Source organism: Drosophila melanogaster, chromosome 3R (genome assembly GCF_000001215.4).
Source record: "Drosophila melanogaster chromosome 3R".
NCBI classification, from domain to species: domain Eukaryota; kingdom Metazoa; phylum Arthropoda; class Insecta; order Diptera; family Drosophilidae; genus Drosophila; species Drosophila melanogaster.
In genome coordinates this window covers 19,326,601-19,333,529 of record NT_033777.3, presented here as the reverse complement: position 1 = coordinate 19,333,529, position 6,929 = coordinate 19,326,601, and the positions used below count along the sequence as shown (strand labels likewise).

Genomic DNA, 6,929 nt, shown 5'->3' with positions numbered 1-6,929 from the left:
CGTTGATGCGGATGATGATGATGTTGTTGACTGCTTTTCTTTGGCTCTTTATTGGCTTTGACATTCGTTGTTCATTATTATTATTATAATCATCATGCGAGTAGTACGAGTAGTTGTAGTTACATATTGTTGTTGGTGGAGCTGGCGTAACGAAACTGTACCTGCTCGAGTGCGTATGGTAAAGATATTCCGCTTCTGATCCAGAACTTCTGAATGGTTCAGTTGCGATCCAAGACTCGTGTTCCTTCGGTATAATAAAATCCGTAATTGAAGCTGTCATCGAGTTTTAGATGGTCGGTCATTGAAATGAGTAAGGTGCGGGTATCTTATGGGGGTATATGTAAAATATAGAAGGATTCTTATAGATATGTTTCACATTTCACGATAGCCCAAAAATTAAATACTTTAATCACACGCAAGCTGGAAAGTAAGTATAGTAAAAGTATGGCAAAGTAACTAACATATTACAATTACAAGTATATTTTTATTAATAACCCCTATATTTATAAAGAATAAAATATGATTGAAATGAATGTACGGAAATGAAATTTCTTTTTATACAGAACTGTAGTTTTATCTATAGCCATATGTCTTTCCAAAACTGGCAGGGTAAGTATTACACTACAGGCAAACTATCTATACTGACTTCTAAGAGTTTTTGGGCAGAGTGCTATATACTAATTGATTTTACAACAGCTCGAACTGTACTTTACCAAAGGACCTCTTGGTCGTCTGTATTCAAATATCTTATCGTCGGGCTAAGTGCGTGCCCGGTCTGTGTCCAACACATGTTTAGACCCACCCATAGAAGTACCCATAGATCAGCCATAGTAGGTAGTAGGATCCTAAGTGTAGAATGTCTAAGCATTCTTTAACAAAAATAAAGAGCACGTACCGCTGTTCGTTAAGATTTCGGTATACTTTTATTTTCTATTCGGCAACCTGCTGAGCATCGGCCAATTTCGAGTTCAAAGGAAAGCAATGTAAGGGAAATGAAAAGATTTATCTATTGTTTTTTTTGCGCAATCATTTTGTTACGAAGATAATCACTTTGGTAACTTTCGTAGTTCTGCAACTCACCATCCTACCGAAAGGCGTTTGCTCGGAAACTCCTACTACAGATCCTTTTTCCTCCCCCAGGAGCGGTACGTTGATGATTAATTTAACTACCTGGGCAGGTGTATCAGAGCACCGGGACTTTAGTCCTGCCCTGTCTAGACATTTGTTTGGTGGCCGTATCTGCAAATTGCCATTTTGGCTAATGTTGTTTACTTTAGTCCTTCGAGTCCTTCAGTCCTGGCCATGGCAATGAAAACGCTCGCTGTCTTTGGCAATTAGCTGAAAATAACAAAGGTGCACGTTTTTAATTGCTAGGCAAATAAAAATCCGTCTTTTTGGGGTTCGGTAGAAAAAAACAAATTAAAATTCATTTTGCCTTTACAGACACTAATATTATTTACAATATGTATAATTACAATACTTTAACTTTTAACTATTCAATTGATTTTATGGCTTAGAAGAAATGCATTTCTGTATCAGATTTAAAATATCTACCCACCCACATGATAGGAACTTAGTTTGCTACTCCTAAATCTATCGATGGCAAGAACATCCGGCCTGCTGGCAGGACTTGTGGCAGCCACTTGATGCTGGCTCCGCCACATGAGCAATGCCCAGAATATCGCAGCAAACGCATGTCCTGCTGCCCGCGATGCCGACATCCTTATTTGCATGTCCAGCGGCCCGCAGGATGTGTCGGCGATGAGGATGCGGTGGCCAGCAGTAAACCAGCAGAACAAGAACTACCTGCTGCAGAGTTGTCGTCCTTCGCGGGCAAACCGGAAGTAGTCAAGGCTCAAGGTGCAAAACAACAAACAGCAGCCGAGGCAGCAGCATGTGGATGATGGATGGAGCCGCCTCGCAACTGTACATGAACAAAAATTAACTAAAATACAATATTTAATTTTTAATAATAAAGTAATTGATTTTCAAGGGAATATGTAAATGATCAACAATAAAATTTGTATACAATCTGGTTTTTCGAACTATTTGAACATACAATATTATATTGAAAAATTTAAAGGCTTTGTTGCTATTAAATTAGTTAGTATTTATGGATAAATGTTTTAACTACCATTGAATATTTAGGGAATATTCTTTCCTTATGTCATTTCAACACACATACATTTCTTCTAAGTGTACCAAGGCATTCGATTTGCCAGCACGCGTAATTTGATTCGCGCTCATAGAATGCAAAGGACTCAGTTAGGACTCCCGCACTCGGAAGGAAGTAGCCCACGAAATTCCCACGAATTGCTGAAAGTTCCTTTGGCCTCCACTCGTCTGGTTTCCGGTTTCTGTTTACGCGAAACTTTTACGCATTCGCCTTGAATGCTGATGGCGATCTTGGGCTCGGACATGAATGAAACGGGTTGGGATGGGTTCCACAACAGGATGTTTACCGCCACTGGTCCAGCTGATGGGCAATGACATGCGGTTGGAATTCCAGGAATCGCCATTTGAAAGTTTGAAAGGACAAGGCGCGTGTGTGTGGAGCAGCATCCTCTCGATTCCACGAACCAAAGCTGCAAAAGCTCTCAAGTTTACTTACCTACTTAGATTGCAAGTCACAGGACACATTATATATACATTGTATTTATGAATTTTACACTCTTTTAAAAATTTGCGCCTTACTAAAATAAATATTATTTTATTGCAATTGTCTAGAAATTCAATTAATTCCCCACCTGTAGTCCCCACCGGAATTAGATTTAGATTGGATGAGCAACCCCTTCGGCAGCTCTATTTGCTCCTAGGACTTCCCACGCTAAACGACTTCCGTTCTGAGCCGTTTGCACAAGGATCCCCCCGCCAAAAAACGAAAGATATTCCCACAGATGATGTGTGCAGGGGGATACAAAGGCGAAGATTATGCAATGCACCTGATCCACCCTCGCACTCGGCGATCCTTGATTTGATCTGACCCTCTGCGTTCTCAGTTTTGGCAAACAGGGTGCTGCGAAGATCCCAGTCGCGTTTCCGTTCTCAGGCCCAAAAAAGATTTCCGATAAGTTTCGAATTCAATAACAAAGAGACAGCAACTGCTGCGGTTTCGCCTTCGACTGCTGCTGCTGCTACTCCTTCCAATTAAGCGAAAGTCGAGGAATCCTGCGTCTAACAACTGGCAAAGGATTAACTAGCCAGCTGTTGTTGTTGTGCGAAATCCGAAAAAAAAATTCACACGGAAGTGAAGTTCGCATCTTTAAGTAGCGACACTTCCACCATCAACCTGAAACAGTAAAATCATAAGACATAAAAATCTTAAAAATTCGTACACGAAAAGATTGAAAAGCAGCTGTTTTCGAGCTCCCTGGGAAGAGGCTGTGAGTCCTTTTCTGGATAGATATCCCGCAGGATCCTCTAGACCACATCCACATGTACCTGCTGATGAGAGTCTGTGGGAAGCGCACATGTTCGTCCTTCGTTTTATCCTCACGAGAGGCCTCGATACTCGTTTTGGGGTTTCCAGTTTTGTGTTTCCCGATTTCCCGTTTGTGTTTTGCATGAAATCGAATTTTCGTTTGAAGGTTTCCTATTCGGTTCTGTTACATTTGCATCCTGTGTGGGAAAAAACGGATGGGAATTTTTCCCGGACCGCACCTGCCAAGGAAAAGTCGAGATCTTTCATCTGAAATTATGTTTTATTTGGATATGATACAAAATAAATAAAAGAAAGTGATACTCAACATTTTTGGTAAATGGTATTATTTAAACAAAAAAATGGTACAGAAAAGCAAGCCTACTGCAAAAATGAGTTATAAATATATTTTATAGAGGTTTTGATTGATGAATGATTCGAAGATGTCGAGGTTGCAAGTAAGTAATAATGGTAGTAAGTAATACCCCTAAATACTAAATTACATAAACTGGCAAAACTCGCGTTTTCTTCGTTGAAAGATAAAAGGGAAATGTAAGTGTGAATTGCAAGTTTCCAAAGCTTGTTTCATTAAACGAATGTTGTTTGCTTTCATTAATGCTTTCATATCATCAAGAGACCCACACATTCTTGCCTTGTTTATTTTTGAAGCCCTTTCGATAACAAGTTCAGCAATTAAACGACACATGCCACCGGAGAAATATTGGAAACAGGTTGCAATTGATCATTACATCATCCATCTGAACTATAAACAGATCATGAGCGACACACGCTCCACCCGATATGAAGAGCATGTCCCGCCTCCAGATCTTAAAGGCCCCCTCTCGGATCCACCGATTATCACAAGCCACGCGACTAATTTTCAAGTTTTGCAGCCTCCACAGAGGGCCAAGAAAAAAAAAACGCTATCTCTTGGCCAAAAAATATGCATAAAATACGTGTAGATCGGAGGGTAAATGGAGGGGCGGTGCGAGGATGCGCAGAAGAGGCTGCAAAGTGAAAGATGTTGCCTGTCTGGTGGACTTGGCCAAGTACATGACCCCAATTTCTTTGTTGTTGCTGCCTTATTATTCAAACTGCACGGCGCCCTTCGACGGGTTAAGGGACCCGCCGAGCGGCTAACAGGGGGGGGGGGGTTGCAGAAGGGTGCACGCAAAAAGGATGGATGATGTATGTTGCGCTTTCAATTTGGAGCAGCAGGACATCTGTTTTTCGGAGTTGGAGCTCCCAGCTCCACGCGGTTACCTGCCGACAGCCAACCGGTTTACAGGTGCTAACTTGGCTTTAAAAGTCGGGAGGGTGGCTAAAGGGGATCAAGGGGCTAAAGGGGCCTTAAGGGGCTTCGGGGGGTTAAACGGCGCGCTCCGGCGATCGAGAGGCTGCCGTTTGACTTTGCCCCACAGCCTGCAGGTTTTTCTTCTCACTGCTCCTTTTCATTTTTTTCACTTCGCCGTTGCCGTTGTTTGATCATAAATTTGTGTTTAATTTAAAAACTTTTCACTCTTCTCATGGCTTGAAAACTCCCGGTGCGAGTACTTTACTGTCAAATTTATTGCGCGAAATATATGTTTGTTTAAATATTGCCATTACAGTTGGACATCTTTATAGTGAATTGGCTTTGAAGATTAAAGTAATGTCTGCAAAATAAACTACACGAATTTAGAAATAAGAGAGTAAGCTGTAGTTTCTAAAAAGATAATACTTAAACATAGTAACACTTTAAATATTTACTTATTTTTAATAAAAGTCAATGATAAAATACATATAAATACATATTATAAAACTATTATTAAAATATGCCAAACTAAAATTATTATTTTAAAATTAATACTTGTTTCTTTTTTCAAATAATGAAGGAATTGCATATATTTTCTGATCACTTTTAAAGAAACTTCACTGTAAAAGGAATCGCGGCGGGAACTTTATAGTCGGACAGGAGAAATTCGGGGTCTTGGTCCGCATTTCCTTGTAAAATTGGGTGTTGACTTGATTGGTTTCGTTTTCTGGGGTCTCCTGTCTGGTCTCCTCCTGGTCTCATGCATATGCAAATGTCCCTCGTTCGATGCAAATTAATGAAGACCGATTTTTATTGTACAAATTTCAACAACTTTATTTCGCGTGAAGAGAGTTCTGGCCATGTTATTCTCAGCCCTTTGCCTTGCTGACCCATTTATCAGACCATTTCAATGAACTGCTGTTTTCGAGTGATTTACAATGTTTGATCAAAAAATCGAATCAAATTAATCTTGCTCTTTTCGTTAAGTAATTGGATCAATTTTTAACGAAAGTTTGGATCCAGAGACCACCGAAGAATCTAATGATTTGTTAGGAATAATAATAAAATAAATAGGTGTACAGACTTAGCATTTTTACCTTAAGATTTTTACAGAATAGAATGGAAGTACAAATTGGAAAATCAGGCCAGCTATTTAAAATTGTAAAGCCAAAATGAAATCGTAGTAGGCGAACACATCATATTCAATCTATTTTCATAAAAATATTTAGTTTAGCTCGATTCGGCATCGTCGGCAGTCCTATATCAACTAGAAAATATTTGGATTCAAAAAAAAAATTTTATTTTTATTTTTTTTAATATTCGTTGAAAATAAATGCAAGTATTAAAAATTATTACTATTACACAAAATGCTTAGAACAAAATTTATTGATTTTGAAATATTGTTTGGTTATATAGTTATTTATCGTTTATTTCAATAGAGATTCTAGTTCATTTGGTTATTGTGGAGCAAACATATGCAACGCAGTGAAGATGTTATCACAAGATGGTATTTCCGAGCCAATGGATCTTTGAGGCAGAGGCTTGTAAATATTTGTACATTCTGATCATATTTAATGAGATTCCAAACCTTTAGCTAGATGGTATCTTCAGCAATTTCCACCGAGCAGCTTGGACAATTAATATGTAGTTTATGGATCCTCTTTCAATGAATTTAGTATGCCCAAACTCGAAGGAGTTTCACCTCCATAAGAGCGACAGTCCTGGAGAAGTTATCAGAGCCAAAAAAATTCATATGATGATGCATTTTCCGTCTCTGAAAACGTCTTCAGCAGAAGTTGTTTTTAGCGAAGTGAAACTCATTCGATTTTGATCATACTAACGACATTGGATGCTTGGATCGGCAGTTTGGTGGAATATAAATACCAAGACCCTAAGACTGATGACGTACCTGCTAATGAAGATGATGGAGATATACTTGCATGCCAATTCAATAAGTTATAAGCACCCAATATAATAAAATTCAAATATTTATATTAAATACAAATATCCATCTTTAATTTTATTTTTGGTTCTCATCTTGGCAACAATAAATGTTGCTAAGCATTTTGCTTTCAACTTTCGCGTGAGCTGAATCGGTAAATTGAGCGAACCGGGAATCAAATGTTGCTAACGAAATGCTTACAAGCCGGTATCCAACTGGTATCTGAAACTGCTAGCAAAACGGGGAATCAAATGTTGCTAACGTAAACGAATTGA

The 6,929-nt window shown here is 39.0% G+C and overlaps 2 long non-coding RNA genes and 1 other non-coding gene across 6 annotated transcripts; 2 read left to right on the top strand and 1 right to left on the bottom strand.

Moving 5' to 3' along the window:
• Positions 1-2,693: 2,693 nt before the first annotated feature.
• On the bottom strand, positions 2,694-3,794 carry lncRNA:CR43258 (long non-coding RNA:CR43258). 2 transcript variants are annotated; one of them, NR_048429.1, is made up of 3 exons: positions 3,748-3,794; positions 3,442-3,688; positions 2,694-3,289 (listed from the first exon to the last, which is right to left on the bottom strand). It is a non-coding gene; the product is annotated as a long non-coding RNA:CR43258 (long non-coding RNA). The 2 variants fall into 2 exon arrangements; NR_048428.1 differs by having other exon boundaries at positions 2,694-3,688.
• A 2,175-nt stretch (positions 3,795-5,969) lies between these two features.
• On the top strand, positions 5,970-6,714 carry lncRNA:CR44175 (long non-coding RNA:CR44175). Of its 3 annotated transcripts, none has more exons than NR_074029.1 (3): positions 5,970-6,047; positions 6,152-6,252; positions 6,311-6,714. It is a non-coding gene; the product is annotated as a long non-coding RNA:CR44175 (long non-coding RNA). The 3 variants fall into 3 exon arrangements; NR_125209.1 differs by having other exon boundaries at positions 6,307-6,714; NR_074030.2 differs by having other exon boundaries at positions 6,129-6,246; positions 6,307-6,714.
• Positions 6,362-6,576, top strand: hpRNA:CR46343 (hairpin RNA:CR46343). The gene has a single exon (NR_048426.1). It is a non-coding gene; the product is annotated as a hairpin RNA:CR46343 (non-coding RNA).
• Positions 6,715-6,929: the final 215 nt, after the last annotated feature.